Here is a 26791-nt window from a genome sequence, read left to right on the forward strand (position 1 = left end):
AATATAATAATTCTATCAAATAAAAAATAAAGGTTTTCAATTATATCATTATTCACAATAATATAAGTCCCTATGTAAGTCAAAGTACCATGTAGAAAACACATAAAAATTAAATAGTATTTCTAATTTACTGTCGTAGTAAACATGATTTATTTTTTCAATTTCTATAATATATAAAATAATAAATTATAAATTTAATAATAATATTTATTTTATAAATTAAAATATATTTAATTTTTTTATTAACAATTATTAATAAACATAGTTTAATATTAATTATTTCAATCATACAAAACAATAATATTTTTAAGGTAAACTTAAAAAGTATATATTTTTATTTTTTATTTAATATCGATTTATTATAAATTATTAGTATATAAATAATTAAAAAATTTAATATATAAATATATATATTATAGTATAAGATTTCATTTTTAGAAAAACTTTTTTTGTCAATAATGAAAACGTATTATTATGAAATGTGTTAATCGAACATTGACAAAATATATTTCATTAGAAAATACTTTTATTTATGCATTAATATCAATAATTAACTATTAAATTAATTTTTTCATAATTATATAAAGAAATTTTATACTGATATAAGTATTTATATATTATAATATTTATTTTAAATATAAAAAAATTTATGACAAAATATATTATTAGAGTATTTGTTGAGATTAATATAAGATTATTTTAAATAAGAATTAATTTATATAATTATTAAAATATTATTAATTTTATGTTATGTAATTTTAATAAAAATAAATAATAATAATAAATATAAAAATTTTTTAACAATTTAAATTTTATATGATCTAAATAATTTTGTTAAGTACGATATGAGAAATCATTGTAAGCTTCGTTAAGAAACTTTGTAATATAAAATAATAATAATAATATTAAATATATAAATAAATAAAATAAATTTGATACATATTTTTGGTTCATTCTGTGTATAAATCAAAGGATACCGAATAATTGGTAACGGATGCGATATATTATAGTATCGAGTATTAAAACATAATATATAAATTTATCTTGTTATTCAAATTTTTTGTTACTTAACTTATGTATTTAGAAAATTTATAATATTATTTATATAATTGACATAAAATCTTATAAATTGAAATTTTATTAATATGTATCAAAAGAAGAGAGTAACGTATTGATATAATATCAAAGGATACTGATTATTTAAATAACGAATACGTCATATATTGTTTGTGTAACAAAGTTCACTTGGCCATCTAGTTGAAAATAACATTTTCAATAGAAAGTTTATATGCTTTTTTTTTTCTTTAATTATTAAAAAAATAAATTGAAATTTAATTCAATCAAATTTTATAATAATTTTTAAAAAATTTTTCCTTTTAAAAAATATTTTGTGATGTTGTGATAATATGTATTAATACAAGTGCATCCTGATACTTTTATCTCTAGTAAAGGTATGAGTATCATGAACAGTTTTGTTATCTAATGATATTATTTTGATAATATTTTGTGTATATTCTTATAATATTTTGTCTAAATATCATCATAATACAATATTATTTTGATAATATTTTATGAATATTCTTATAATATGTTACCTAAATGTCATCATAATATGATGAATTATTTCCATAATAACATATAAAAAAAAAAAAAAAAAAAAAGAATCATTAATTTATAATTATTTAAATTGATTCTTTAAAAAAATATTATAATATATTATTTATAAAAATAATTTTTACTCTTATTTTAAATAAATTTGTGGCCTTTTATTAAAAGGCCTATGATCGATGTATTATTATTATAAAAATTAATGCAATGTTTTTAATTTATGCTTTCTTTTCAGTTTTCTTTGGTAATAACACTGCTTGAATGTTTGGTAATACACCACCTTGAGCAATTGTTACACCAGATAATAATTTATTTAATTCTTCATCATTACGAATTGCCAATTGTAAATGACGTGGAATGATACGTGTTTTTTTGTTATCACGGGCAGCATTACCAGCTAACTCGAGAACTTCTGCAGCCAAATATTCCATAACAGCAGCCAAATATACTGGGGCACCAGCACCTACTCGTTCAGCATAATTTCCTTTTCGTAATAATCTGTGAATTCTTCCAACAGGAAATTGTAATCCTGCTCGGCTTGATCTTGACTTTGCCTTTCCCTTTACTTTACCACCTTTACCTCGTCCAGACATAGCGAATAAATTTATTTAATTAATATTTTTTTTTGTAAATATAATCACACAGATGTGTACGTTACGGGGATTGTAACATAAATGTTTAAAATGTTATTTGGGTATTTTAATTTATAATATTTATAAAATATAAAACTTTAAAAATAAACCAATCACCTTATAGTATTATTTTCAGCCAATCAGAGAGTAGTATTCATTTTTATTGTTATATCCATCTTCGCGTATATAATACGCTAGTTGTATACACGACACGCTCATACATATACTGACTGGTGTTCTGTAACTATCTGTGTATATTAATTGTTTGTAACAATGCCACCAAAAACAAGTGGAAAAGCAGCAAAAAAAGCTGGCAAAGCTCAAAAAAATATATCAAAGAGTGATAAGAAAAAGAAGAGGAAGCGCAAGGAATCATATGCAATTTACATTTACAAAGTATTAAAACAAGTGCATCCTGATACTGGTATCTCTAGTAAAGCTATGAGTATCATGAACAGTTTTGTTAATGATATTTTTGAACGTATTGCTGCTGAAGCATCACGTTTAGCACATTATAATAAACGTTCAACAATCACAAGTCGGGAAATTCAAACCGCAGTTCGATTATTATTACCTGGTGAATTGGCAAAGCACGCTGTTAGTGAAGGTACTAAAGCTGTTACAAAATATACAAGTTCAAAATAAATAAATCGAAAATATTATTTAATTGATAACATAAAAATACATCAACATATAAAAACGGCTCTCTTTTTAAGAGAGCCATCAAATTTTTTAAATAAGAGTAAATTATTTTTATATATACAAAAAAATTAAATAAACAATTATTAATATCATATTTAATATAAAATTTTATATATTAATAGCTTGAATATATCTATTATTAGTATATCAATATTATTAATTTTAAATATAATAAAGGATATCGCGGAATATATATCGTAAATCAGTGTAATGCAAATGCATTACATTACCTTTATTATTTTCATTTTACATTTACTACTTGTTTATGTACGCTTATAATTATTAGAAAAATATTTTTAATAATTTTAAAAAATAAATGAAATAATAAAAATTTAATAATAAATTATTTATTGAAAGTATAAAAAATGGTATAGCAAAATCTTTATTTTCTTTGATTAAGGCGAAATGTTTTATTAGTTATAAATTCGATAATCTCCTATCGATACTTGTTACTCTTAACTTATATATATAAAAAATATAATAGTATATTAATTTATAATAAAATTTTTTCAAAAATTCAATAAGTTATTGTAAAATAAAATAGATAATATACAAATTATAATTTATTATTGCAGATATATTACAATAAAAAAAAAAAATAAAAATATTTGGTAATGTATGTTATAAACAAAATAATTTGTTGTAAACAAATTATATAATATGTTATATTTATTAACAAATTTATTTACTCTTATATAAATAAAATTAGTGGCTTCCCAAAAAGGAAAGCCTGTTTAAATTTATCGGATGTATTAAATATTCTTTAATAAATTTACTAAATATTTTAAGTAAATTATTATATTTTCTTAACCTCCAAAACCATACAAAGTACGACCTTGTCGTTTTAATGCATATACAACATCCATAGCTGTAACTGTTTTACGTTTTGCGTGTTCAGTATATGTAACAGCATCCCGAATAACATTTTCAAGGAATACTTTAAGTACACCACGTGTTTCTTCATAAATTAAACCAGAGATACGTTTTACTCCACCTCGTCGTGCTAAACGACGAATTGCAGGTTTTGTAATACCTTGGATATTATCACGCAAAACTTTTCTATGACGTTTTGCACCCCCTTTTCCAAGACCCTTTCCACCTTTTCCTCTGCCAGTCATTTTAATAAAAAATTATTTACAATATTTTAACGAACGGATAACACGTGTGTTAACCTCACAAGTATTGTAATGTATGTGAGCGCCGGTACAATTGTGCCTTTTTATATAAAGCATTAAAGATTTTTTAAGCCACGCCTATACAATTTGATTAGTCCATACTCTGATAGCTATCCAATAGGATATGACAACAAAAATTTTGAAATTTCATATAAATATAAATACAACACATTTATTTCGCATTTAAACATTTGACTTTGTAGTATCAAATTGTCGAATATAATTTTTAAAATTGTGTGTTTTTTTGTAAAAACATTATTATTTGAAAATGGCTAGAACCAAGCAAACTGCACGTAAATCAACTGGTGGTAAAGCACCAAGAAAACAATTAGCAACGAAAGCTGCACGTAAAAGTGCACCAGCAACTGGTGGAGTAAAAAAACCACACAGATATCGTCCTGGTACAGTAGCTTTACGAGAAATTCGTCGTTATCAAAAAAGTACTGAATTGTTAATTCGTAAATTACCATTCCAACGTTTAGTACGTGAAATTGCACAAGATTTTAAAACCGATTTACGTTTTCAAAGTTCAGCTGTTATGGCATTACAAGAAGCTAGTGAAGCCTATTTAGTAGGTTTATTTGAAGATACCAATTTATGCGCAATTCATGCAAAGCGTGTTACAATTATGCCTAAGGATATACAATTGGCAAGACGTATTCGTGGAGAACGTGCATAAGCGTTTTAAATGACAATTTAAAAAAAAAAAAAACAAATAAGAAATTTTCGGTCCTATATATAGGACCAACATATATTATTAAATAAGAGTATATTATTTTTATTAAAAAATATATATATATATATATATATATATATATATATATATATAAATATAAATTATTGAAATAAAATTAAACATTATTAAAATTTTGTTATAATTATAAGCGATTGCTATTTCTAAAAATAAATAAATTTCATAAAATTTATATTATTTTATATTCATTTGAAATATTAAAAAAACTTCTCGCTTTAAAAGTAACCATGATATGAGTTATAAATGCAATAAAATTTTATACAAAAAATAATATTTATTTGTTGATGAATAATATAAAAGGTTTACATTTCTAAATAACATATATTTATATATGGTGTGTAAAAAAAAAGAAAAGAAGAAAAATAATTTATATTTTTTATATAAAAAGGCAACCGCACACAGTGTTCCAATGCGGTCACCCATCCAAGTACTGACTGTGCCCAATGTTGCTTAACTTCGGTGATCGGACGAGAACCGGTGTTTTCAACGTGGTATGGCTGTTGCCAGTAATAAATGAAAATTTTTACAAATATATATTTTTTCATAAATATCATTAATATTAAAGTATATTATTAAAATTTTCAATGAAGTAATCAATTTAAATATATACTTATTTATTATACCATATATTTTTAATATAAAAATGCAACCGCACACAGTATTCTCAAGTGGCCACCCATCCGTGGGTACTGACTGTGGCAAATGTTTCTAAACTATTATTTTATAAAATATTTATACAAAAAATAATTTACTCTTATCAAATATTAATTTGTGGCCTGTATTAAGGCCTATGTTATTTTCATTTTTTAGCAAAAATAATGAAATATTTCAATATATTATTAAAGTAACAGATCATTTCTTTTTTGGTGCTGCTTTTTTAATTTTTGTAGGAGATGATTTGGCAACAGAAGCTTTCTTAGCTTTTGGTGCTTTCGGTTTACGAGCAGGGCTACTTTTGGCAGCGGATTTTGTACTTTTTGCTGGTTTTGCTTTAACTGGTGCTTTTTTTGATGCCGCTGATGATTTTGCAGTAACTTTTTTAGCAGCAGTTGATGATGATGGAGTCGCTTTTTTTGCTTTAGGCTTTTTGGCTGCCAATGATGTAGTTGTGGCTTTCTTTTCTTTTGGTGCCCGTTTACTTTTAGCACTCTTTGCTGAACCTTTTGCTCCACTTTCTTTTTTGGATACTTTTGATTTAGCTGAAGAATTAGATGAAGCGGAGCAGCCAATTTGAATGAACCAGATGCACCTTTACCTTTAGTTTGTACCAAGGCTCCCTCAGTTACAGCAGCTTTTAAATATTTTTTAATAAATGGTGAAATTTTATCAGAATCCACTTTATAATTTGCAGCTAAATATTTTTTAATTGCTTGTAATGATGAACCACCACGTTCTTTTAAATTTTTAATTGCGTTAACAACCATTTCTGATGTACGTGGATGTGTTGGTTTTGAATGTTGTTTTGTACGTTTAGCACCAGAAGCTGTTGCTTTTTTTGTTGGTGTTGTAGATGCAGCAGTAACCGCAGTTGCTGCAACAGCTGTAGAATTTTCTTCGGCCATATTTTTTACTTTATAAAATAATGTATTTATTATAAATATTTAAATGATAAAATATAATAATTCTATCAAATAAAAAATAAAGGTTTTCAATTATATCATTATTCACAATAATATAAGTCCCTATGTAAGTCAAAGTACCATGTAGAAAACACATAAAAATTAAATAGTATTTCTAATTTACTGTCGTAGTAAACATGATTTATTTTTTTCAATTTCTATAATATATAAAATAATAAATTATAAATTTAATAATAATATTTATTTTATAAATTAAAATATATTTAATTTTTTTATTAACAATTATTAATAAACATAGTTTAATATTAATTAATCATACAAAACAATAATATTTTTAAGGTAAACTTAAAAAGTATATATTTTTATTTTTTATTTAATATCGATTTATTATAAATTATTAGTATATAAATAATTAAAAAATTTAATATATAAATATATATATTATAGTATAAGATTTCATTTTTAGAAAAACTTTTTTTGTCAATAATGAAAACGTATTATTATGAAATGTGTTAATCGAACATTGACAAAATATATTTCATTAGAAAATACTTTTATTTATGCATTAATATCAATAATTAACTATTAAATTAATTTTTTCATAATTATATAAAGAAATTTTATACTGATATAAGTATTTATATATTATAATATTTATTTTAAATATAAAAAAATTTATGACAAAATATATTATTAGAGTATTTGTTGAGATTAATATAAGATTATTTTAAATAAGAATTAATTTATATAATTATTAAAATATTATTAATTTTATGTTATGTAATTTTAATAAAAATAAATAATAATAATAAATATAAAAATTTTTTAACAATTTAAATTTTATATGATCTAAATAATTTTGTTAAGTACGATATGAGAAATCATTGTAAGCTTCGTTAAGAAACTTTGTAATATAAAATAATAATAATAATATTAAATATATAAATAAATAAAATAAATTTGATACATATTTTTGGTTCATTCTGTGTATAAATCAAAGGATACCGAATAATTGGTAACGGATGCGATATATTATAGTATCGAGTATTAAAACATAATATATAAATTTATCTTGTTATTCAAATTTTTTGTTACTTAACTTATGTATTTAGAAAATTTATAATATTATTTATATAATTGACATAAAATCTTATAAATTGAAATTTTATTAATATGTATCAAAAGAAGAGAGTAACGTATTGATATAATATCAAAGGATACTGATTATTTAAATAACGAATACGTCATATATTGTTTGTGTAACAAAGTTCACTTGGCCATCTAGTTGAAAATAACATTTTCAATAGAAAGTTTATATGCTTTTTTTTTTCTTTAATTATTAAAAAAATAAATTGAAATTTAATTCAATCAAATTTTATAATAATTTTTAAAAAATTTTTCCTTTTAAAAAATATTTTGTGATGTTGTGATAATATGTATTAATACAAGTGCATCCTGATACTTTTATCTCTAGTAAAGGTATGAGTATCATGAACAGTTTTGTTATCTAATGATATTATTTTGATAATATTTTGTGTATATTCTTATAATATTTTGTCTAAATATCATCATAATACAATATTATTTTGATAATATTTTATGAATATTCTTATAATATGTTACCTAAATGTCATCATAATATGATGAATTATTTCCATAATAACATATAAAAAAAAAAAAAAAAAAAAAGAATCATTAATTTATAATTATTTAAATTGATTCTTTAAAAAAATATTATAATATATTATTTATAAAAATAATTTTTACTCTTATTTTAAATAAATTTGTGGCCTTTTATTAAAAGGCCTATGATCGATGTATTATTATTATAAAAATTAATGCAATGTTTTTAATTTATGCTTTCTTTTCAGTTTTCTTTGGTAATAACACTGCTTGAATGTTTGGTAATACACCACCTTGAGCAATTGTTACACCAGATAATAATTTATTTAATTCTTCATCATTACGAATTGCCAATTGTAAATGACGTGGAATGATACGTGTTTTTTTGTTATCACGGGCAGCATTACCAGCTAACTCGAGAACTTCTGCAGCCAAATATTCCATAACAGCAGCCAAATATACTGGGGCACCAGCACCTACTCGTTCAGCATAATTTCCTTTTCGTAATAATCTGTGAATTCTTCCAACAGGAAATTGTAATCCTGCTCGGCTTGATCTTGACTTTGCCTTTCCCTTTACTTTACCACCTTTACCTCGTCCAGACATAGCGAATAAATTTATTTAATTAATATTTTTTTTTGTAAATATAATCACACAGATGTGTACGTTACGGGGATTGTAACATAAATGTTTAAAATGTTATTTGGGTATTTTAATTTATAATATTTATAAAATATAAAACTTTAAAAATAAACCAATCACCTTATAGTATTATTTTCAGCCAATCAGAGAGTAGTATTCATTTTTATTGTTATATCCATCTTCGCGTATATAATACGCTAGTTGTATACACGACACGCTCATACATATACTGACTGGTGTTCTGTAACTATCTGTGTATATTAATTGTTTGTAACAATGCCACCAAAAACAAGTGGAAAAGCAGCAAAAAAAGCTGGCAAAGCTCAAAAAAATATATCAAAGAGTGATAAGAAAAAGAAGAGGAAGCGCAAGGAATCATATGCAATTTACATTTACAAAGTATTAAAACAAGTGCATCCTGATACTGGTATCTCTAGTAAAGCTATGAGTATCATGAACAGTTTTGTTAATGATATTTTTGAACGTATTGCTGCTGAAGCATCACGTTTAGCACATTATAATAAACGTTCAACAATCACAAGTCGGGAAATTCAAACCGCAGTTCGATTATTATTACCTGGTGAATTGGCAAAGCACGCTGTTAGTGAAGGTACTAAAGCTGTTACAAAATAACAAGTTCAAAATAAATAAATCGAAAATATTATTTAATTGATAACATAAAAATACATCAACATATAAAAACGGCTCTCTTTTTAAGAGAGCCATCAAATTTTTTAAATAAGAGTAAATTATTTTTATATATACAAAAAAATTAAATAAACAATTATTAATATCATATTTAATATAAAATTTTATATATTAATAGCTTGAATATATCTATTATTAGTATATCAATATTATTAATTTTAAATATAATAAAGGATATCGCGGAATATATATCGTAAATCAGTGTAATGCAAATGCATTACATTACCTTTATTATTTTCATTTTACATTTACTACTTGTTTATGTACGCTTATAATTATTAGAAAAATATTTTTAATAATTTTAAAAAATAAATGAAATAATAAAAATTTAATAATAAATTATTTATTGAAAGTATAAAAAATGGTATAGCAAAATCTTTATTTTCTTTGATTAAGGCGAAATGTTTTATTAGTTATAAATTCGATAATCTCCTATCGATACTTGTTACTCTTAACTTGTATATATAAAAAATATAATAGTATATTAATTTATAATAAAATTTTTTCAAAAATTCAATAAGTTATTGTAAAATAAAATAGATAATATACAAATTATAATTTATTATTGCAGATATATTACAAAAAAAAAAAAAAATAAAAATATTTGGTAATGTATGTTATAAACAAAATAATTTGTTGTAAACAAATTATATAATATGTTATATTTATTAACAAATTTATTTACTCTTATATAAATAAAATTAGTGGCTTCCCAAAAAGGAAAGCCTGTTTAAATTTATCGGATGTATTAAATATTCTTTAATAAATTTACTAAATATTTTAAGTAAATTATTATATTTTCTTAACCTCCAAAACCATACAAAGTACGACCTTGTCGTTTTAATGCATATACAACATCCATAGCTGTAACTGTTTTACGTTTTGCGTGTTCAGTATATGTAACAGCATCCCGAATAACATTTTCAAGGAATACTTTAAGTACACCACGTGTTTCTTCATAAATTAAACCAGAGATACGTTTTACTCCACCTCGTCGTGCTAAACGACGAATTGCAGGTTTTGTAATACCTTGGATATTATCACGCAAAACTTTTCTATGACGTTTTGCACCCCCTTTTCCAAGACCCTTTCCACCTTTTCCTCTGCCAGTCATTTTAATAAAAAATTATTTACAATATTTTAACGAACGGATAACACGTGTGTTAACCTCACAAGTATTGTAATGTATGTGAGCGCCGGTACAATTGTGCCTTTTTATATAAAGCATTAAAGATTTTTTAAGCCACGCCTATACAATTTGATTAGTCCATACTCTGATAGCTATCCAATAGGATATGACAACAAAAATTTTGAAATTTCATATAAATATAAATACAACACATTTATTTCGCATTTAAACATTTGACTTTGTAGTATCAAATTGTCGAATATAATTTTTAAAATTGTGTGTTTTTTTGTAAAAACATTATTATTTGAAAATGGCTAGAACCAAGCAAACTGCACGTAAATCAACTGGTGGTAAAGCACCAAGAAAACAATTAGCAACGAAAGCTGCACGTAAAAGTGCACCAGCAACTGGTGGAGTAAAAAAACCACACAGATATCGTCCTGGTACAGTAGCTTTACGAGAAATTCGTCGTTATCAAAAAAGTACTGAATTGTTAATTCGTAAATTACCATTCCAACGTTTAGTACGTGAAATTGCACAAGATTTTAAAACCGATTTACGTTTTCAAAGTTCAGCTGTTATGGCATTACAAGAAGCTAGTGAAGCCTATTTAGTAGGTTTATTTGAAGATACCAATTTATGCGCAATTCATGCAAAGCGTGTTACAATTATGCCTAAGGATATACAATTGGCAAGACGTATTCGTGGAGAACGTGCATAAGCGTTTTAAATGACAATTTAAAAAAAAAAAAACAAATAAGAAATATTTTCGGTCCTATATATAGGACCAACATATATTATTAAATAAGAGTATATTATTTTTATTAAAAAATATATATATATATATATATATATATATATATATATATATATATATAAATATAAATTATTGAAATAAAATTAAACATTATTAAAATTTTGTTATAATTATAAGCGATTGCTATTTCTAAAAATAAATAAATTTCATAAAATTTATATTATTTTATATTCATTTGAAATATTAAAAAAACTTCTCGCTTTAAAGTAACCATGATATGAGTTATAAATGCAATAAAATTTTATACAAAAAATAATATTTATTTGTTGATGAATAATATAAAAGGTTTACATTTCTAAATAACATATATTTATATATGGTGTGTAAAAAAAAAGAAAAGAAGAAAAATAATTTATATTTTTAATATAAAAAGGCAACCGCACACAGTGTTCCCAAGCGGTCACCCATCCAAGTACTGACTGTGCCCAATGTTGCTTAACTTCGGTGATCGGACGAGAACCGGTGTTTTCAACGTGGTATGGCTGTTGCCAGTAATAAATGAAAATTTTTACAAATATATATTTTTCATAAATATCATTAATATTAAAGTATATTATTAAAATTTTCAATGAAGTAATCAATTTAAATATATACTTATTTATTATACCATATATTTTAAATAAAAATGCAACCGCACACAGTATTCTCAAGTGGCCACCCATCCGTGGTACTGACTGTGGCAAATGTTTCTAAACTATTATTTTATAAAATATTTATACAAAAAATAATTTACTCTTATCAAATATTAATTTGTGGCCTGTATTAAGGCCTATGTTATTTTCATTTTTTAGCAAAAATAATGAAATATTTCAATATATTATTAAAGTAACAGATCATTTCTTTTTTGGTGCTGCTTTTTTAATTTTTGTAGGAGATGATTTGGCAACAGAAGCTTTCTTAGCTTTTGGTGCTTTCGGTTTACGAGCAGGGCTACTTTTGGCAGCGGATTTTGTACTTTTTGCTGGTTTTGCTTTAACTGGTGCTTTTTTTGATGCCGCTGATGATTTTGCAGTAACTTTTTTAGCAGCAGTTGATGATGATGGAGTCGCTTTTTTTGCTTTAGGCTTTTTGGCTGCCAATGATGTAGTTGTGGCTTTCTTTTCTTTTGGTGCCCGTTTACTTTTAGCACTCTTTGCTGAACCTTTTGCTCCACTTTCTTTTTTGGATACTTTTGATTTAGCTGAAGAATTAGATGAAGCGGAAGCAGCCAATTTGAATGAACCAGATGCACCTTTACCTTTAGTTTGTACCAAGGCTCCCTCAGTTACAGCAGCTTTTAAATATTTTTTAATAAATGGTGAAATTTTATCAGAATCCACTTTATAATTTGCAGCTAAATATTTTTTAATTGCTTGTAATGATGAACCACCACGTTCTTTTAAATTTTTAATTGCGTTAACAACCATTTCTGATGTACGTGGATGTGTTGGTTTTGAATGTTGTTTTGTACGTTTAGCACCAGAAGCTGTTGCTTTTTTTGTTGGTGTTGTAGAAGCAGCAGTAACCGCAGTTGCTGCAACAGCTGTAGAATTTTCTTCGGCCATATTTTTTACTTTATAAAAATAATGTATTTAGTATAAATATTTAAATGATAAAATATAATAATTCTATCAAATAAAAAATAAAGGTTTTCAATTATATCATTATTCACAATAATATAAGTCCCTATGTAAGTCAAAGTACCATGTAGAAAACACATAAAAATTAAATAGTATTTCTAATTTACTGTCGTAGTAAACATGATTTATTTTTTCAATTTCTATAATATATAAAATAATAAATTATAAATTTAATAATAATATTTATTTTATAAATTAAAATATATTTAATTTTTTTATTAACAATTATTAATAAACATAGTTTAATATTAATTATTTCAATCATACAAAACAATAATATTTTTAAGGTAAACTTAAAAAGTATATATTTTTATTTTTTATTTAATATCGATTTATTATAAATTATTAGTATATAAATAATTAAAAAATTTAATATATAAATATATATATTATAGTATAAGATTTCATTTTTAGAAAAACTTTTTTTGTCAATAATGAAAACGTATTATTATGAAATGTGTTAATCGAACATTGACAAAATATATTTCATTAGAAAATACTTTTATTTATGCATTAATATCAATAATTAACTATTAAATTAATTTTTTCATAATTATATAAAGAAATTTTATACTGATATAAGTATTTATATATTATAATATTTATTTTAAATATAAAAAAATTTATGACAAAATATATTATTAGAGTATTTGTTGAGATTAATATAAGATTATTTTAAATAAGAATTAATTTATATAATTATTAAAATATTATTAATTTTATGTTATGTAATTTTAATAAAAATAAATAATAATAATAAATATAAAAATTTTTTAACAATTTAAATTTTATATGATCTAAATAATTTTGTTAAGTACGATATGAGAAATCATTGTAAGCTTCGTTAAGAAACTTTGTAATATAAAATAATAATAATAATATTAAATATATAAATAAATAAAATAAATTTGATACATATTTTTGGTTCATTCTGTGTATAAATCAAAGGATACCGAATAATTGGTAACGGATGCGATATATTATAGTATCGAGTATTAAAACATAATATATAAATTTATCTTGTTATTCAAATTTTTTGTTACTTAACTTATGTATTTAGAAAATTTATAATATTATTTATATAATTGACATAAAATCTTATAAATTGAAATTTTATTAATATGTATCAAAAGAAGAGAGTAACGTATTGATATAATATCAAAGGATACTGATTATTTAAATAACGAATACGTCATATATTGTTTGTGTAACAAAGTTCACTTGGCCATCTAGTTTAAAATAACATTTTCAATAGAAAGTTTATATGCTTTTTTTTTTCTTTAATTATTAAAAAAATAAATTGAAATTTAATTCAATCAAATTTTATAATAATTTTTAAAAAATTTTTCCTTTTAAAAAATATTTTGTGATGTTGTGATAATATGTATTAATACAAGTGCATCCTGATACTTTTATCTCTAGTAAAGGTATGAGTATCATGAACAGTTTTGTTATCTAATGATATTATTTTGATAATATTTTGTGTATATTCTTATAATATTTTGTCTAAATATCATCATAATACAATATTATTTTGATAATATTTTATGAATATTCTTATAATATGTTACCTAAATGTCATCATAATATGATGAATTATTTCCATAATAACATATAAAAAAAAAAAAAAAAAAAAAGAATCATTAATTTATAATTATTTAAATTGATTCTTTAAAAAAATATTATAATATATTATTTATAAAAATAATTTTTACTCTTATTTTAAATAAATTTGTGGCCTTTTATTAAAAGGCCTATGATCGATGTATTATTATTATAAAAATTAATGCAATGTTTTTAATTTATGCTTTCTTTTCAGTTTTCTTTGGTAATAACACTGCTTGAATGTTTGGTAATACACCACCTTGAGCAATTGTTACACCAGATAATAATTTATTTAATTCTTCATCATTACGAATTGCCAATTGTAAATGACGTGGAATGATACGTGTTTTTTTGTTATCACGGGCAGCATTACCAGCTAACTCGAGAACTTCTGCAGCCAAATATTCCATAACAGCAGCCAAATATACTGGGGCACCAGCACCTACTCGTTCAGCATAATTTCCTTTTCGTAATAATCTGTGAATTCTTCCAACAGGAAATTGTAATCCTGCTCGGCTTGATCTTGACTTTGCCTTTCCCTTTACTTTACCACCTTTACCTCGTCCAGACATAGCGAATAAATTTATTTAATTAATATTTTTTTTTGTAAATATAATCACACAGATGTGTACGTTACGGGGATTGTAACATAAATGTTTAAAATGTTATTTGGGTATTTTAATTTATAATATTTATAAAATATAAAACTTTAAAAATAAACCAATCACCTTATAGTATTATTTTCAGCCAATCAGAGAGTAGTATTCATTTTTATTGTTATATCCATCTTCGCGTATATAATACGCTAGTTGTATACACGACACGCTCATACATATACTGACTGGTGTTCTGTAACTATCTGTGTATATTAATTGTTTGTAACAATGCCACCAAAAACAAGTGGAAAAGCAGCAAAAAAAGCTGGCAAAGCTCAAAAAAATATATCAAAGAGTGATAAGAAAAAGAAGAGGAAGCGCAAGGAATCATATGCAATTTACATTTACAAAGTATTAAAACAAGTGCATCCTGATACTGGTATCTCTAGTAAAGCTATGAGTATCATGAACAGTTTTGTTAATGATATTTTTGAACGTATTGCTGCTGAAGCATCACGTTTAGCACATTATAATAAACGTTCAACAATCACAAGTCGGGAAATTCAAACCGCAGTTCGATTATTATTACCTGGTGAATTGGCAAAGCACGCTGTTAGTGAAGGTACTAAAGCTGTTACAAAATATACAAGTTCAAAATAAATAAATCGAAAATATTATTTAATTGATAACATAAAAATACATCAACATATAAAAACGGCTCTCTTTTTAAGAGAGCCATCAAATTTTTTAAATAAGAGTAAATTATTTTTATATATACAAAAAAATTAAATAAACAATTATTAATATCATATTTAATATAAAATTTTATATATTAATAGCTTGAATATATCTATTATTAGTATATCAATATTATTAATTTTAAATATAATAAAGGATATCGCGGAATATATATCGTAAATCAGTGTAATGCAAATGCATTACATTACCTTTATTATTTTCATTTTACATTTACTACTTGTTTATGTACGCTTATAATTATTAGAAAAATATTTTTAATAATTTTAAAAAATAAATGAAATAATAAAAATTTAATAATAAATTATTTATTGAAAGTATAAAAAATGGTATAGCAAAATCTTTATTTTCTTTGATTAAGGCGAAATGTTTTATTAGTTATAAATTCGATAATCTCCTATCGATACTTGTTACTCTTAACTTGTATATATAAAAAATATAATAGTATATTAATTTATAAAAAAATTTTTTCAAAAATTCAATAAGTTATTGTAAAATAAAATAGATAATATACAAATTATAATTTATTATTGCAGATATATTACAAAAAAAAAAAAAAATAAAAATATTTGGTAATGTATGTTATAAACAAAATAATTTGTTGTAAACAAATTATATAATATGTTATATTTATTAACAAATTTATTTACTCTTATATAAATAAAATTAGTGGCTTCCCAAAAAGGAAAGCCTGTTTAAATTTATCGGATGTATTAAATATTCTTTAATAAATTTACTAAATATTTTAAGTAAATTATTATATTTTCTTAACCTCCAAAACCATACAAAGTACGACCTTGTCGTTTTAATGCATATACAACATCCATAGCTGTAACTGTTTTACGTTTTGCGTGTTCAGTATATGTAACAGCATCCCGAATAACATTTTCAAGGAATACTTTAAGTACACCACGTGTTTCTTCATAAATTAAACCAGAGATACGTTTTACTCCACCTCGTCGTGCTAAACGACGAATTGCAGGTTTTGTAATACCTTGGATATTATCACGCAAAACTTTTCTATGACGTTTTGCACCCCCTTTTCCAAGACCCTTTCCACCTTTTCCTCTGCCAGTCATTTTAATAAAAAATTATTTACAATATTTTAACGAACGGATAACACGTGTGTTAACCTCACAAGTATTGTAATGTATGTGAGCGCCGGTACAATTGTGCCTTTTTATATAAAGCATTAAAGATTTTTTAAGCCACGCCTATACAATTTGATTAGTCCATACTCTGATAGCTATCCAATAGGATATGACAACAAAAATTTTGAAATTTCATATAAATATAAATACAACACATTTATTTCGCATTTAAACATTTGACTTTGTAGTATCAAATTGTCGAATATAATTTTTAAAATTGTGTGTTTTTTTGTAAAAACATTATTATTTGAAAATGGCTAGAACCAAGCAAACTGCACGTAAATCAACTGGTGGTAAAGCACCAAGAAAACAATTAGCAACGAAAGCTGCACGTAAAAGTGCACCAGCAACTGGTGGAGTAAAAAAACCACACAGATATCGTCCTGGTACAGTAGCTTTACGAGAAATTCGTCGTTATCAAAAAAGTACTGAATTGTTAATTCGTAAATTACCATTCCAACGTTTAGTACGTGAAATTGCACAAGATTTTAAAACCGATTTACGTTTTCAAAGTTCAGCTGTTATGGCATTACAAGAAGCTAGTGAAGCCTATTTAGTAGGTTTATTTGAAGATACCAATTTATGCGCAATTCATGCAAAGCGTGTTACAATTATGCCTAAGGATATACAATTGGCAAGACGTATTCGTGGAGAACGTGCATAAGCGTTTTAAATGACAATTTAAAAAAAAAAAAACAAATAAGAAATATTTTCGGTCCTATATATAGGACCAACATATATTATTAAATAAGAGTATATTATTTTTATTAAAAATATATATATATATATATATATATATATATATATATATATATATATAAATATAAATTATTGAAATAAAATTAAACATTATTAAAATTTTGTTATAATTATAAGCGATTGCTATTTCTAAAAATAAATAAATTTCATAAAATTTATATTATTTTATATTCATTTGAAATATTAAAAAAACTTCTCGCTTTAAAGTAACCATGATATGAGTTATAAATGCAATAAAATTTTATACAAAAAATAATATTTATTTGTTGATGAATAATATAAAAGGTTTACATTTCTAAATAACATATATTTATATATGGTGTGTAAAAAAAAAGAAAAGAAGAAAAATAATTTATATTTTTAATATAAAAAGGCAACCGCACACAGTGTTCCCAAGCGGTCACCCATCCAAGTACTGACTGTGCCCAATGTTGCTTAACTTCGGTGATCGGACGAGAACCGGTGTTTTCAACGTGGTATGGCTGTTGCCAGTAATAAATGAAAATTTTTACAAATATATATTTTTCATAAATATCATTAATATTAAAGTATATTATTAAAATTTTCAATGAAGTAATCAATTTAAATATATACTTATTTATTATACCATATATTTTAAATAAAAATGCAACCGCACACAGTATTCTCAAGTGGCCACCCATCCGTGGTACTGACTGTGGCAAATGTTTCTAAACTATTATTTTATAAAATATTTATACAAAAAATAATTTACTCTTATCAAATATTAATTTGTGGCCTGTATTAAGGCCTATGTTATTTTCATTTTTTAGCAAAAATAATGAAATATTTCAATATATTATTAAAGTAACAGATCATTTCTTTTTTGGTGCTGCTTTTTTAATTTTTGTAGGAGATGATTTGGCAACAGAAGCTTTCTTAGCTTTTGGTGCTTTCGGTTTACGAGCAGGGCTACTTTTGGCAGCGGATTTTGTACTTTTTGCTGGTTTTGCTTTAACTGGTGCTTTTTTTGATGCCGCTGATGATTTTGCAGTAACTTTTTTAGCAGCAGTTGATGATGATGGAGTCGCTTTTTTTGCTTTAGGCTTTTTGGCTGCCAATGATGTAGTTGTGGCTTTCTTTTCTTTTGGTGCCCGTTTACTTTTAGCACTCTTTGCTGAACCTTTTGCTCCACTTTCTTTTTTGGATACTTTTGATTTAGCTGAAGAATTAGATGAAGCGGAAGCAGCCAATTTGAATGAACCAGATGCACCTTTACCTTTAGTTTGTACCAAGGCTCCCTCAGTTACAGCAGCTTTTAAATATTTTTTAATAAATGGTGAAATTTTATCAGAATCCACTTTATAATTTGCAGCTAAATATTTTTTAATTGCTTGTAATGATGAACCACCACGTTCTTTTAAATTTTTAATTGCGTTAACAACCATTTCTGATGTACGTGGATGTGTTGGTTTTGAATGTTGTTTTGTACGTTTAGCACCAGAAGCTGTTGCTTTTTTTGTTGGTGTTGTAGAAGCAGCAGTAACCGCAGTTGCTGCAACAGCTGTAGAATTTTCTTCGGCCATATTTTTTACTTTATAAAAATAATGTATTTATTATAAATATTTAAATGATAAAATATAATAATTCTATCAAATAAAAAATAAAGGTTTTCAATTATATCATTATTCACAATAATATAAGTCCCTATGTAAGTCAAAGTACCATGTAGAAAACACATAAAAATTAAATAGTATTTCTAATTTACTGTCGTAGTAAACATTATTTATTTTTTCAATTTCTATAATATATAAAATAATAAATTATAAATTTAATAATAATATTTATTTTATAAATTAAAATATATTTAATTTTTTTATTAACAATTATTAATAAACATAGTTTAATATTAATTATTTCAATCATACAAAACAATAATATTTTTAAGGTAAACTTAAAAAGTATATATTTTTATTTTTTATTTAATATCGATTTATTATAAATTATTAGTATATAAATAATTAAAAAATTTAATATATAAATATATATATTATAGTATAAGATTTCATTTTTAGAAAAACTTTTTTTGTCAATAATGAAAACGTATTATTATGAAATGTGTTAATCGAACATTGACAAAATATATTTCATTAGAAAATACTTTTATTTATGCATTAATATCAATAATTAACTATTAAATTAATTTTTTCATAATTATATAAAGAAATTTTATACTGATATAAGTATTTATATATTATAATATTTATTTTAAATATAAAAAAATTTATGACAAAATATATTATTAGAGTATTTGTTGAGATTAATATAAGATTATTTTAAATAAGAATTAATTTATATAATTATTAAAATATTATTAATTTTATGTTATGTAATTTTAATAAAAATAAATAATAATAATAAATATAAAAATTTTTTAACAATTTAAATTTTATATGATCTAAATAATTTTGTTAAGTACGATATGAGAAATCATTGTAAGCTTCGTTAAGAAACTTTGTAATATAAAATAATAATAATAATATTAAATATATAAATAAATAAAATAAATTTGATACATATTTTTGGTTCATTCTGTGTATAAATCAAAGGATACCGAATAATTGGTAACGGATGCGATATATTATAGTATCGAGTATTAAAACATAATATATAAATTTATCTTGTTATTCAAATTTTTTGTTACTTAACTTATGTATTTAGAAAATTTATAATATTATTTATATAATTGACATAAAATCTTATAAATTGAAATTTTATTAATATGTATCAAAAGAAGAGAGTAACGTATTGATATAATATCAAAGGATACTGATTATTTAAATAACGAATACGTCATATATTGTTTGTGTAACAAAGTTCACTTGGCCATCTAGTTGAAAATAACATTTTAAATAGAAAGTTTATATGTTTTTTTTTTTCTTTAATTATTAAAAAAATAAATTGAAATTTAATTCAATCAAATTTTATAATAATTTTTAAAAAATTTTTCCTTTTAAAAAATATTTTGTGATGTTGTGATAATATGTATTAATACAAGTGCATCCTGATACTTTTATCTCTAGTAAAGGTATGAGTATCATGAACAGTTTTGTTATCTAATGATATTATTTTGATAATATTTTGTGTATATTCTTATAATATTTTGTCTAAATATCATCATAATACAATATTATTTTGATAATATTTTATGAATATTCTTATAATATGTTACCTAAATGTCATCATAATATGATGAATTATTTCCATAATAACATATAAAAAAAAAAAAAAAAAAAAAGAATCATTAATTTATAATTATTTAAATTGATTCTTTAAAAAAATATTATAATATATTATTTATAAAAATAATTTTTACTCTTATTTTAAATAAATTTGTGGCCTTTTATTAAAAGGCCTATGATCGATGTATTATTATTATAAAAATTAATGCAATGTTTTTAATTTATGCTTTCTTTTCAGTTTTCTTTGGTAATAACACTGCTTGAATGTTTGGTAATACACCACCTTGAGCAATTGTTACACCAGATAATAATTTATTTAATTCTTCATCATTACGAATTGCCAATTGTAAATGACGTGGAATGATACGTGTTTTTTTGTTATCACGGGCAGCATTACCAGCTAACTCGAGAACTTCTGCAGCCAAATATTCCATAACAGCAGCCAAATATACTGGGGCACCAGCACCTACTCGTTCAGCATAATTTCCTTTTCGTAATAATCTGTGAATTCTTCCAACAGGAAATTGTAATCCTGCTCGGCTTGATCTTGACTTTGCCTTTCCCTTTACTTTACCACCTTTACCTCGTCCAGACATAGCGAATAAATTTATTTAATTAATATTTTTTTTTGTAAATATAATCACACAGATGTGTACGTTACGGGGATTGTAACATAAATGTTTAAAATGTTATTTGGGTATTTTAATTTATAATATTTATAAAATATAAAACTTTAAAAATAAACCAATCACCTTATAGTATTATTTTCAGCCAATCAGAGAGTAGTATTCATTTTTATTGTTATATCCATCTTCGCGTATATAATACGCTAGTTGTATACACGACACGCTCATACATATACTGACTGGTGTTCTGTAACTATCTGTGTATATTAATTGTTTGTAACAATGCCACCAAAAACAAGTGGAAAAGCAGCAAAAAAAGCTGGCAAAGCTCAAAAAAATATATCAAAGAGTGATAAGAAAAAGAAGAGGAAGCGCAAGGAATCATATGCAATTTACATTTACAAAGTATTAAAACAAGTGCATCCTGATACTGGTATCTCTAGTAAAGCTATGAGTATCATGAACAGTTTTGTTAATGATATTTTTGAACGTATTGCTGCTGAAGCATCACGTTTAGCACATTATAATAAACGTTCAACAATCACAAGTCGGGAAATTCAAACCGCAGTTCGATTATTATTACCTGGTGAATTGGCAAAGCACGCTGTTAGTGAAGGTACTAAAGCTGTTACAAAATATACAAGTTCAAAATAAATAAATCGAAAATATTATTTAATTGATAACATAAAAATACATCAACATATAAAAACGGCTCTCTTTTTAAGAGAGCCATCAAATTTTTTAAATAAGAGTAAATTATTTTTATATATACAAAAAAATTAAATAAACAATTATTAATATCATATTTAATATAAAATTTTATATATTAATAGCTTGAATATATCTATTATTAGTATATCAATATTATTAATTTTAAATATAATAAAGGATATCGCGGAATATATATCGTAAATCAGTGTAATGCAAATGCATTACATTACCTTTATTATTTTCATTTTACATTTACTACTTGTTTATGTACGCTTATAATTATTAGAAAAATATTTTTAATAATTTTAAAAAATAAATGAAATAATAAAAATTTAATAATAAATTATTTATTGAAAGTATAAAAAATGGTATAGCAAAATCTTTATTTTCTTTGATTAAGGCGAAATGTTTTATTAGTTATAAATTCGATAATCTCCTATCGATACTTGTTACTCTTAACTTGTATATATAAAAAATATAATAGTATATTAATTTATAATAAAATTTTTTCAAAAATTCAATAAGTTATTGTAAAATAAAATAGATAATATACAAATTATAATTTATTATTGCAGATATATTACAATAAAAAAAAAAAATAAAAATATTTGGTAATGTATGTTATAAACAAAATAATTTGTTGTAAACAAATTATATAATATGTTATATTTATTAACAAATTTATTTACTCTTATATAAATAAAATTAGTGGCTTCCCAAAAAGGAAAGCCTGTTTAAATTTATCGGATGTATTAAATATTCTTTAATAAATTTACTAAATATTTTAAGTAAATTATTATATTTTCTTAACCTCCAAAACCATACAAAGTACGACCTTGTCGTTTTAATGCATATACAACATCCATAGCTGTAACTGTTTTACGTTTTGCGTGTTCAGTATATGTAACAGCATCCCGAATAACATTTTCCAGGAATACTTTAAGTACACCACGTGTTTCTTCATAAATTAAACCAGAGATACGTTTTACTCCACCTCGTCGTGCTAAACGACGAATTGCAGGTTTTGTAATACCTTGGATATTATCACGCAAAACTTTTCTATGACGTTTTGCACCCCCTTTTCCAAGACCCTTTCCACCTTTTCCTCTGCCAGTCATTTTAATAAAAAATTATTTACAATATTTTAACGAACGGATAACACGTGTGTTAACCTCACAAGTATTGTAATGTATGTGAGCGCCGGTACAATTGTGCCTTTTTATATAAAGCATTAAAGATTTTTTAAGCCACGCCTATACAATTTGATTAGTCCATACTCTGATAGCTATCCAATAGGATATGACAACAAAAATTTTGAAATTTCATATAAATATAAATACAACACATTTATTTCGCATTTAAACATTTGACTTTGTAGTATCAAATTGTCGAATATAATTTTTAAAATTGTGTGTTTTTTTGTAAAAACATTATTATTTGAAAATGGCTAGAACCAAGCAAACTGCACGTAAATCAACTGGTGGTAAAGCACCAAGAAAACAATTAGCAACGAAAGCTGCACGTAAAAGTGCACCAGCAACTGGTGGAGTAAAAAAACCACACAGATATCGTCCTGGTACAGTAGCTTTACGAGAAATTCGTCGTTATCAAAAAAGTACTGAATTGTTAATTCGTAAATTACCATTCCAACGTTTAGTACGTGAAATTGCACAAGATTTTAAAACCGATTTACGTTTTCAAAGTTCAGCTGTTATGGCATTACAAGAAGCTAGTGAAGCCTATTTAGTAGGTTTATTTGAAGATACCAATTTATGCGCAATTCATGCAAAGCGTGTTACAATTATGCCTAAGGATATACAATTGGCAAGACGTATTCGTGGAGAACGTGCATAAGCGTTTTAAATGACAATTTAAAAAAAAAAAAACAAATAAGAAATATTTTCGGTCCTATATATAGGACCAACATATATTATTAAATAAGAGTATATTATTTTTATTAATATATAATTTATATTTATATATATATATATATATATATATATATATATATATATAAATATAAATTATTGAAATAAAATTAAACATTATTAAAATTTTGTTATAATTATAAGCGATTGCTATTTCTAAAAATAAATAAATTTCATAAAATTTATATTATTTTATATTCATTTGAAATATTAAAAAAACTTCTCGCTTTAAAGTAACCATGATATGAGTTATAAATGCAATAAAATTTTATACAAAAAATAATATTTATTTGTTGATGAATAATATAAAAGGTTTACATTTCTAAATAACATATATTTATATATGGTGTGTAAAAAAAAAGAAAAGAAGAAAAATAATTTATATTTTTAATATAAAAAGGCAACCGCACACAGTGTTCCCAAGCGGTCACCCATCCAAGTACTGACTGTGCCCAATGTTGCTTAACTTCGGTGATCGGACGAGAACCGGTGTTTTCAACGTGGTATGGCTGTTGCCAGTAATAAATGAAAATTTTTACAAATATATATTTTTCATAAATATCATTAATATTAAAGTATATTATTAAAATTTTCAATGAAGTAATCAATTTAAATATATACTTATTTATTATACCATATATTTTAAATAAAAATGCAACCGCACACAGTATTCTCAAGTGGCCACCCATCCGTGGTACTGACTGTGGCAAATGTTTCTAAACTATTATTTTATAAAATATTTATACAAAAAATAATTTACTCTTATCAAATATTAATTTGTGGCCTGTATTAAGGCCTATGTTATTTTCATTTTTTAGCAAAAATAATGAAATATTTCAATATATTATTAAAGTAACAGATCATTTCTTTTTTGGTGCTGCTTTTTTAATTTTTGTAGGAGATGATTTGGCAACAGAAGCTTTCTTAGCTTTTGGTGCTTTCGGTTTACGAGCAGGGCTACTTTTGGCAGCGGATTTTGTACTTTTTGCTGGTTTTGCTTTAACTGGTGCTTTTTTTGATGCCGCTGATGATTTTGCAGTAACTTTTTTAGCAGCAGTTGATGATGATGGAGTCGCTTTTTTTGCTTTAGGCTTTTTGGCTGCCAATGATGTAGTTGTGGCTTTCTTTTCTTTTGGTGCCCGTTTACTTTTAGCACTCTTTGCTGAACCTTTTGCTCCACTTTCTTTTTTGGATACTTTTGATTTAGCTGAAGAATTAGATGAAGCGGAAGCAGCCAATTTGAATGAACCAGATGCACCTTTACCTTTAGTTTGTACCAAGGCTCCCTCAGTTACAGCAGCTTTTAAATATTTTTTAATAAATGGTGAAATTTTATCAGAATCCACTTTATAATTTGCAGCTAAATATTTTTTAATTGCTTGTAATGATGAACCACCACGTTCTTTTAAATTTTTAATTGCGTTAACAACCATTTCTGATGTACGTGGATGTGTTGGTTTTGAATGTTGTTTTGTACGTTTAGCACCAGAAGCTGTTGCTTTTTTTGTTGGTGTTGTAGAAGCAGCAGTAACCGCAGTTGCTGCAACAGCTGTAGAATTTTCTTCGGCCATATTTTTTACTTTATAAAAATAATGTATTTATTATAAATATTTAAATGATAAAATATAATAATTCTATCAAATAAAAAATAAAGGTTTTCAATTATATCATTATTCACAATAATATAAGTCCCTATGTAAGTCAAAGTACCATGTAGAAAACACATAAAAATTAAATAGTATTTCTAATTTACTGTCGTAGTAAACATGATTTATTTTTTCAATTTCTATAATATATAAAATAATAAATTATAAATTTAATAATAATATTTATTTTATAAATTAAAATATATTTAATTTTTTTATTAACAATTATTAATAAACATAGTTTAATATTAATTATTTCAATCATACAAAACAATAATATTTTTAAGGTAAACTTAAAAAGTATATATTTTTATTTTTTATTTAATATCGATTTATTATAAATTATTAGTATATAAATAATTAAAAAATTTAATATATAAATATATATATTATAGTATAAGATTTCATTTTTAGAAAAACTTTTTTTGTCAATAATGAAAACGTATTATTATGAAATGTGTTAATCGAACATTGACAAAATATATTTCATTAGAAAATACTTTTATTTATGCATTAATATCAATAATTAACTATTAAATTAATTTTTTCATAATTATATAAAGAAATTTTATACTGATATAAGTATTTATATATTATAATATTTATTTTAAATATAAAAAAATTTATGACAAAATATATTATTAGAGTATTTGTTGAGATTAATATAAGATTATTTTAAATAAGAATTAATTTATATAATTATTAAAATATTATTAATTTTATGTTATGTAATTTTAATAAAAATAAATAATAATAATAAATATAAAAATTTTTTAACAATTTAAATTTTATATGATCTAAATAATTTTGTTAAGTACGATATG

At 23.6% G+C, this 26791-nt stretch overlaps 4 non-coding genes across 4 annotated transcripts; all 4 read right to left on the minus strand.

Moving 5' to 3' along the window:
- Positions 1–5257: 5257 nt before the first annotated feature.
- LOC123304169 lies at positions 5258–5376 on the minus strand. The gene has a single exon (XR_006536215.1). It is a non-coding gene; the product is annotated as a 5S ribosomal RNA (ribosomal RNA).
- Positions 5377–11741: 6365 nt separating this feature from the next.
- Positions 11742–11860, minus strand: LOC123304172. The gene has a single exon (XR_006536218.1). It is a non-coding gene; the product is annotated as a 5S ribosomal RNA (ribosomal RNA).
- A 6367-nt stretch (positions 11861–18227) lies between these two features.
- LOC123304173 lies at positions 18228–18346 on the minus strand. The gene has a single exon (XR_006536219.1). It is a non-coding gene; the product is annotated as a 5S ribosomal RNA (ribosomal RNA).
- A 6373-nt stretch (positions 18347–24719) lies between these two features.
- LOC123304168 lies at positions 24720–24838 on the minus strand. The gene has a single exon (XR_006536214.1). It is a non-coding gene; the product is annotated as a 5S ribosomal RNA (ribosomal RNA).
- Between the last annotated feature and the right edge of the window lie 1953 nt (positions 24839–26791).

This window comes from Chrysoperla carnea, assembly GCF_905475395.1.
Source record: "Chrysoperla carnea chromosome X unlocalized genomic scaffold, inChrCarn1.1 SUPER_X_unloc_27, whole genome shotgun sequence".
NCBI classification, from domain to species: Eukaryota; Metazoa; Arthropoda; class Insecta; order Neuroptera; family Chrysopidae; genus Chrysoperla; species Chrysoperla carnea.